The 7,743-nt window shown below is 41.9% G+C and overlaps 1 protein-coding gene across 6 annotated transcripts in view; it reads right to left on the minus strand.

The window, feature by feature from the left end:
• The window catches only part of AGTPBP1 (ATP/GTP binding carboxypeptidase 1), a 136,876-nt gene extending 129,441 nt beyond the window's left edge, over nucleotides 1-7,435 (minus strand). For 2 of the 6 annotated variants that reach the window (XM_033122885.1, XM_033122886.1), the window contains exon 1: nucleotides 6,956-7,434. The gene's annotated coding sequence lies outside the window, so the exon portion shown is untranslated. Of the gene's footprint in view, nucleotides 1-6,393; nucleotides 6,441-6,955 lie in introns of those variants that run through there. The other 4 variants (XM_033122884.1, XM_033122882.1, XM_033122881.1 and 1 more) reach the window with 4 other exon arrangements.
• Between the last annotated feature and the right edge of the window lie 308 nt (nucleotides 7,436-7,743).

Below are 7,743 nucleotides of genomic sequence, written 5' to 3' on the forward strand. Positions count from 1 at the left end.
TATACTTAAAGATGGTTTATACTAAAATTAAATGAGGAATTTGACCTTAGCAAAAAATTATATTAGCAAAATCAACTTCCTCAAGCTAGCCCACACATAAGGAAAGGCAAGCAATTTTGTATACTCTAGCTCAGGAAAAGAAAAATTTTGGATTGTCTGAATTTTTGAGATTTTCCTCAACTAGTAGTAGCTCCTGGGCCCAGGGCATCTAAAAACTGAAACCCTCAGTTCTCACTAGCTTAAGCTTTAAATCAAGCCCATGAGTCAAGTCAATAAGTGTGCACATACACCAGGCATCATTCTTTCTTTTTTTTCCCCCTTCTTCTGCCTCCCCGCTTCTCTTCACCTCTCTTTGCCCCCCCCCCCCACACTCCAGTTTCAAGCCGTTGTTTCTCAGTCTAGTCGTGTAGGACACAGCTCCCTGGCCCATGCTGGTATTATGAGACTTGCGCTCCCCCCCCGGCTGAGGCAGTCGGTCGTGAGTCAGCCGCTCACAGCAGCTCTTGCAGGCTGCCGGCCACTCACGCTGGCCGCCGGCCACTCACTCTGGCCACCGGCCACTCATGGCAGCTCACAGCAGCTCACACCAACCTCCGGCTGCTCATAGCAGCCCAGCTCCAGGAAGAGCTGTTGTTCACAATCTTAGCTGTAGAGGGCGCAGCTCACTGGCCCATGTGGGAATGAACCAGTGACCTCAGCGTTAGGAAAGCAGGGCGATCCAACCACCTGAGCCATCAGGCCAGTCCCAGGCATCATTATTTCATATACATAAGCTGCCCTAATTTTCACTCCACAAAGAAGCCCTAGAAGAAATTCTGACACACAGCCCCAAAGCTAAAGTTGTATATTCTAAATATAAAAAGACTTCAAGTATACATGTTTTTAAATTTATTTCAATTCAAACTGCTAAAAAAAATGCAAAGAAACATACACTGTTCACACTCCAAAGTCCCATCTAAATCTTTTAAATACAATCTGAGGAAATATGATTCCCTTTTGACTTGCCTTGCTTAAACACCCTGGTCCAGTTCCCATTCAACTATTCCAGAACAACTTCACTGATAAATTTTGCTATTAAATACTAGATATTCCTGTTGAAATGGGTGTGGGTAACTAGGGAAAGACCACAATTAAAGATCTGGGTAGCTGGTTCAGCCATGGGAGATGGAGAAACACCTACCTGGAAAATGCATCATCTTTTGTTGGCTTTCTCTAATTGTTTCACCATCTGAAAGGAAGAAATTACTTTCCAAGAACATAAGGGAGCTACTACCCCCCACATCAGCTATGTCAATGTGATGGAAAATTACAAAGCCGAAGTATTTAGAAAGAAAAATCCCAAAGAATATGCCCATACCTTTGGCAACATTGTTAAAGAAAAAAAATTTTTCTTTAACAATGAGAAACTTTGAGGGAAGGAGGTAAAGAGGAATAACATTCCCAGCAACAGACAGAGATTATTACCATTTAAACTAAGAGAGAAATATATACACTAAACGTGGTCTGTGTTTATTAACCTACTCTAAATTACTATACTAAGGTAGACGTTTTCATCTAGTTACCTTACTCATATGACATTCAATGATTAATTTATGTTTTAGCGCAATCTGCAAACAGGCAAATTTATTTCACATTTATTACTGTCATTAATTTTATCCAAAAATGTGGGTAAGAGTAAACCTACTAAAAGGCTATACAGTTTACCTTTCCTCATCTTGCATCCTCATTAAAAACACAAGTTTGAATGATTCAGACTACTCCACAAAAGATGTTCTGGCATTTATAAAAGGTTTAATTAGTTCTGCTATGTGATGCTTTAATTATACTAAAAATAATAGGGTCATATTGTTGGGGGAGGGGAATCCCACTATACTTCAATTTAGTTTATTTAAAATAACTCTTCCCCAACTCAGATTCCAAATGACATTTTTAGACTTAAACAAATGTCAAAATTCCTAGATACAGAAATATATAGGTGATAGATAAGATTAAACTCTTTACCTTAAAACACACCTTTTCCTTGCCTCCAACTTATGACTCTGACTCATTAAAATGGTTTAAGTTTTGTTTGTTTGTTTGTTTGTTTTAAGGAAAGTACCACAGCCAAAGTCAGCTCCTACTAATATCCTAATAAGATTCAAAATATACAAGATATGAGGAACTCAGAAAGCTATAAGGCATATAAAAAACAAATAGCAAAATGACAGAAGTTCTTCCTTATCAATAATAACTTTAAATGTAAACTAGATTAAACTCTCCAATCTAAAGGCAGAGATTAGCAGAATGGATCAAAAAAAAAAGAAAAAAAACATGATCCAAATATATGCTCGCTACAAGACTCACTTTATATATAAAGGCACAAACAGGTTGAAAGTGAAAGGATGGAACAAGATATTTCACACAAATAAATAGTAACCAAAAGTGAGCAGGAGTGGCTATACTAATATCAGACAAAAATAAACTTTAGATCAAAAACAGTTACAATAGACAAAGAACACTATATTTAATAAAAGATTCAAGAAAGCAAGAAGATATAACAATTATAAACATTCACACAAATAACAAACCATCAAAATACCTATATGAAGCAAAAGTTGACAGAATTAGGGGGGGCCAGATGGCTCAGTTGGTTAGAGCACGACCTCTGAACAATAGGGTTGCCAGGTGGATTCCCACGTGGGCCAGTGAGCTACGCCCTCCACAACTAGATTGAAGAAAACGAGCTGCCCCTGAGCTTCTGGAGGGGCAGCCATATGGCTCAGTTGGTTAGAGCGGGGACTCTCAATAACCAGGTTGCTGGTTCAATTCCAGCTATGGGATGTGCCCCCTGCAACTAAAGACTGAAAACGGCAACTGGACCTACAGCTGAGCTGCACCCGACTTGGAGCTGATGGGACCTGGAGAAACACACTGTTCCCCAATATTCAATAAAATTTAAAACAAACAAAAAAATTAAGAGAGACCATTGACAATTAAAAAAAAAACTGACAGAATTAAAGGGAGAAATAGACAATTCTACACTAACAGTTAGAGGCTTCAATACCCCATTCTCAATAATAGATAGAACAAACAGAAGATAAGAAAGAGGACTTAAACAGCATAATAAACCCACTAGAGACAACAGACATATAGAGAACACTCTACCTAACAGCAGAATACACATTCTTCTCAAGTGCAGATGGGACATTCTCCAGCATAGACCATATATGTCAGGCCACAAATGAAGTCTCAATAGATTTAAACAGATATAGATACCATACAAAGCAACTTCTCCATCCATAACAGGATAAAGCAAGAAATCAGTAAGAAAACTGGAAAATTCACAAATTTGTGGAAATTAAATAACGCACTCTTAAACAACCAATGGGACAAAGTAGAAATCACAAGGGAAATTAGAAATACTTAAGAGACAAATGAAAACACAACATACCAAAATGTACAGGACGCATAGAAAGCAGAGCTGATGGGGACATTCATAGCTATAAACACTTACATTAAGAAAGAAGAGATCTCAAATCAACAACCTAACTTGACATCTTAAGGAACTAGAAAAAGGAGAACTAAATCCAAAGCTAGTAGAAGTAATAAAAATTATGGCAGAGATAAATGAAATAGAGAATAGAAAATAGAGAAAAGCAATGAAACCAAAAGTTAGTTCTCTGAAAACATTAACAAAATTGACACAGCTTTAGCAGACTAAGAAAAAAGAGAGAAGACTCAAAAGCTCTTTGGGGTGCTCAATAATTTTGTAAAAGTATAAAAGGGTCCTGAGACTAAAAGTTTTAAAACATTTCATTTAACAGAGTATTAATATCAGATCCCTGCAAACCAAGAACAAGAAGTATATAAAATCATTAACTTAAAAAAAAAACTTTCCTAGGACAATTACGTGCAATCTGAAAAGGAACACAATGTTAAATCAAAACTAACCTCCTCTATGTAATATCAATAACAAAGAAAACAAAACAAAAAGAATGCTTAAAAGAAAATGATTTTGTATATCTTGGAATACATTATCTTGATCAGATAAACACGTATATACCCATCAATAGTTTGTTTGATAGATAATATTTTTCATAGCAGCACATGACAAAGAAATGCAATCACATACTTAAAAACAAGTGATTAAAATAGCAGCCACCACCACCACGAGGGAGACAATCCAAGGTTGTGCCAAAAGGGACAAACACGGATACTTCAGCAGCTCTCCAGCAGCATCTCAGGACACCCTGCTCAGGGTCCAGCTGTTCTATTTAAAACTAAATTACATGCTTCCAAGGCAGGACAGTGAGACTAAGCTCTAACTGATCCCCAAAGGAGCAAATGGGTCTTAGTGGAATTAATCTGCACTAATAATGCTCCAAAGTCCTTCTTTAGCTTACTAGATCCCTTGAAAGACTAAAGAAAAGCAGTGCTGTAATAATACTGAGCATTTACTACCATGTTTCCCTGAAAATAAGACCGGGTCTTATATTAATTTTTGCTCCAAAAGAGGCAGTAGGGCTTATGTACAGGGGATGCCATCCTGAAAAATCATGCTAGGGCTTATTTTCCGGTTAGGTCTTATTTTCAGGGAAACACGTTATGTGCCAGGCTAAGCACTTTATGTGTATTAGCTCATTTAATGTTCAATATCATCTTAAGGGTATAACCACAATTATCCCATTTTTGGAACTGAGAAAAAATGATCAACAAAGAGGATGAATAACTTGCTTCTAAAGCAAAGCCAGGATTCAAACCCAGCCAGTCTGGCTCTGAGGTCCAACATCTTAGCCACTACACTACACTGCCTGTGCAGTGTAACCAACAATAATATATAATGTTTAAAATTCACTGTCCATTCCAAACAATTTCTTTTGTTTACACCAAGACCCACTGCCCAAGGGAAGCTCCCAGCTTGCAGAGATCCTTCTGACAGGTTCATCCATTACTACCATGTTTCCCCGAAAATAAGACCTAGCTGAACCATCAGCTCTCGTGCATCTTTTGGAGCAAAAATTAATATAAGACATGGTATTATATTATATTATATTATATTATTATATTATATTAGGCCTGGTCTTATATTATATTATAATAAGACCAGATCTTATATATGACCTGATCTTAGATTAAAATAATACCGGGTCTTATATTAATTTTTGCTCCAAAAGATGCATTAGAGCTGATGGTCCGGTTAGGTCTTATTTTCAGGAATACATGGTACTGAAGCAACTTCCAGGTCCTGAGGGACTTCTAGCAAGAAAAGCAGGTTCTGGAAGGTGAATATTGCGGAGGAGAATTTTTTTTTTAACACCAAATTGTAGAATACATATTAGATAATGTCACGATTTTTGGACCTCTTTCCCTCTGCTATTGGAGATAAAACATTTATACAGGATTCCAGCCAGACTGTTCTAAAAAGAATGATGCTTCAAGTCAATTGAAAAAACTTCATAAATATTGCTTCTTCAAAAGCTTAAATTACATTAATACATTTAAATGTTTTGCAGTGTTGGCTAATTACAAGGTAACACTAAGTCTACCCCCTTCATTGCAGAGTTCAGAGTGAGATGGCAATTCTAAAAATGTGTCGAAGCAATTCAAGGCAGAGTTCTGAGGTCATTAAAAATGAACTTATAACTTCATTGTAGAGCTTAACTCAAGAAAAGTGGAATGGGAAACTGAGCAAGTCATATTACAACTCTGCTTAAGGATGAGAAATAAGGAGTGAATAAGAAACCAGTAACTACCTCACAGTAATTGCAGAGCACATGCTTATAGGTCTTCCCGAGTTTGCTTTGGTTTTAACTTTTGGCACATGTTTTAAAATATGTACTATTTAAACTGCCTTAAATAAACGACTACTTTTTTGGTCTACTGAACTGAAAACATTCAACAATACAATTACAAAAATAACTTTCTGGCTTTCTCAGGGAAAAAGACAATTTATAGAAGAGGAATCCAGAGGTAAAAGAAAATGACAGCTCAATTTACATGAAGATTACAACACAGACATAAAAGATAAATGAAAATGAGTAATCAAGAAGACTGTTAAAGTTCTTTCTAACTTCAAATTGTCATGCATTATCAACACCGCTGCAATTCTGAATACCTGAAGGGAAAAAAACATCCACACAGAATTAATAACGCCAAAGCTAATTTCCTCTAAGTGTTAAAACGTATTAGATCAGCAGCATTGCTAGACCTTCAGGTACTTAAGCAAGCTATACGAAAACGAGAAACGAGATACTTGAAGTACTCAATATTCACATCAATTATACAAAGATATATTAAAACTCAATTCTATAATGGGTAATGTTCAGGAAAGGTAACCAACCGATTCAAAACTACACTGGTACTAACAGGCTTCAACGACAAAAGGGAGTTCGGGGGGTGGGGAGACAAGCACACCTTTGCAGAAGGCTTGCAGGAGTCCTTGAACTGAATACTTGTAATTAAGAACCCGCAACTCAGGAAGGAAGGCTGTAGAAAAACTCTGCACTGTCATCTACAGCGACCTGATTCAAGTTCAAATCAAACCCACGACGCGACAAGTTGTAAACAGAGAACACATTTCAGGCCAAACCGCCCATTGAGAGAAAGCAAGCCTAGCTATCGCCGATGTCAAACCACACCCTTCCCACCTTGAAGCTCGGTGCACCCATAGGGTGGGTGCTGGGGTGGGTACTAGGATGGGTGGGGAAGCGGGCTGCGCGCCCACCCCCGGCCCGCAGCCCCCCTCCGCTCTGCTCTGCGTTGCACCGCGGCTACGCGCGCTCGGGGCCCGAAAGTAAGGGCAGGGCACCGGGGCTGCGATGCTCGGAAACCGCGCCGAGGACCCTCCGTGGTGATGGGAGGAGGACAACCGAGTGTTCCTTGGCTGAAGCGGGAAGGGGCGTTTTCCAAAGCCCCAGCCCATCAAGAGGTTTCCCTCAAGCCCGGGTCCACCCCTCAAAGACATGCGTTACACAACCTGTCAGGTGAGGAACGGAGAGGTCCCAGGGCGCAGGCTGTGGCGGGCCCGGAGTCACTCTTCTCCCGCTTCTCTCGCCCCAGGACACAGCGGCCGGGGGAGAGCAGAGGGGCACAGTGCGGGCGGGAAAGCCGCGGCGGAGGGTCGGCCGGCCCAGGCGCGCGGACCGCGGCGGGGCGCTCACCCGCTCAGAAGAGGGCGCTGGCAGGGACTGGACAGAGCCGCACCACCCGGCTAGGCGCCGTCTGCTCTCTGGGCGCACCGCGGATTCCTCGCCTCCCGCCGCCTGGGTGTTTTCATACAAACTCGGGAGGCAGACAAGGCGGAGGTCGTAGCGGCGGTGGCGGTGGCGGTGGCGGTGGCGCTGGCGGCGGCGGCGGCGGCGGCGGCGGAACCTTTCCGCATCTCCAGCAACGTCAGCGCGGCGCCCCGCCCACCACACGCCTCGGCTAGCCTTCTCGCGCGCTCGCGCAGGGCTGGCGACTGGGAGACGGGAACGCGCCTGCGCGCGTGCGTGGTGGGCGCGCACAGGTAAGAGGGAGGGGCACGCTCAGGGGTGGGGACCGGGAGCGCGCATGGACCAGGAGGGAGCGCGCGCCGGCGTTGGAAGGGTGGGGCGGGGAAGGATCGGCCAAATGTTGGGAGGGGGACGTTGCACGCTCCCGGGGCCCTCGTCCCCTGCAGCCGCCGCCCAACCTAACTGAGCGGGTTCCCAAACGGATCCCCAAGTTCCGCAAATCTCTCTCCTGCACTCTCCCAATTAGAGCCTCTGCCTTCACCGGGAACTA

Source organism: Rhinolophus ferrumequinum, chromosome 12, assembly GCF_004115265.2.
Source record: "Rhinolophus ferrumequinum isolate MPI-CBG mRhiFer1 chromosome 12, mRhiFer1_v1.p, whole genome shotgun sequence".
NCBI classification, from domain to species: domain Eukaryota; kingdom Metazoa; phylum Chordata; class Mammalia; order Chiroptera; family Rhinolophidae; genus Rhinolophus; species Rhinolophus ferrumequinum.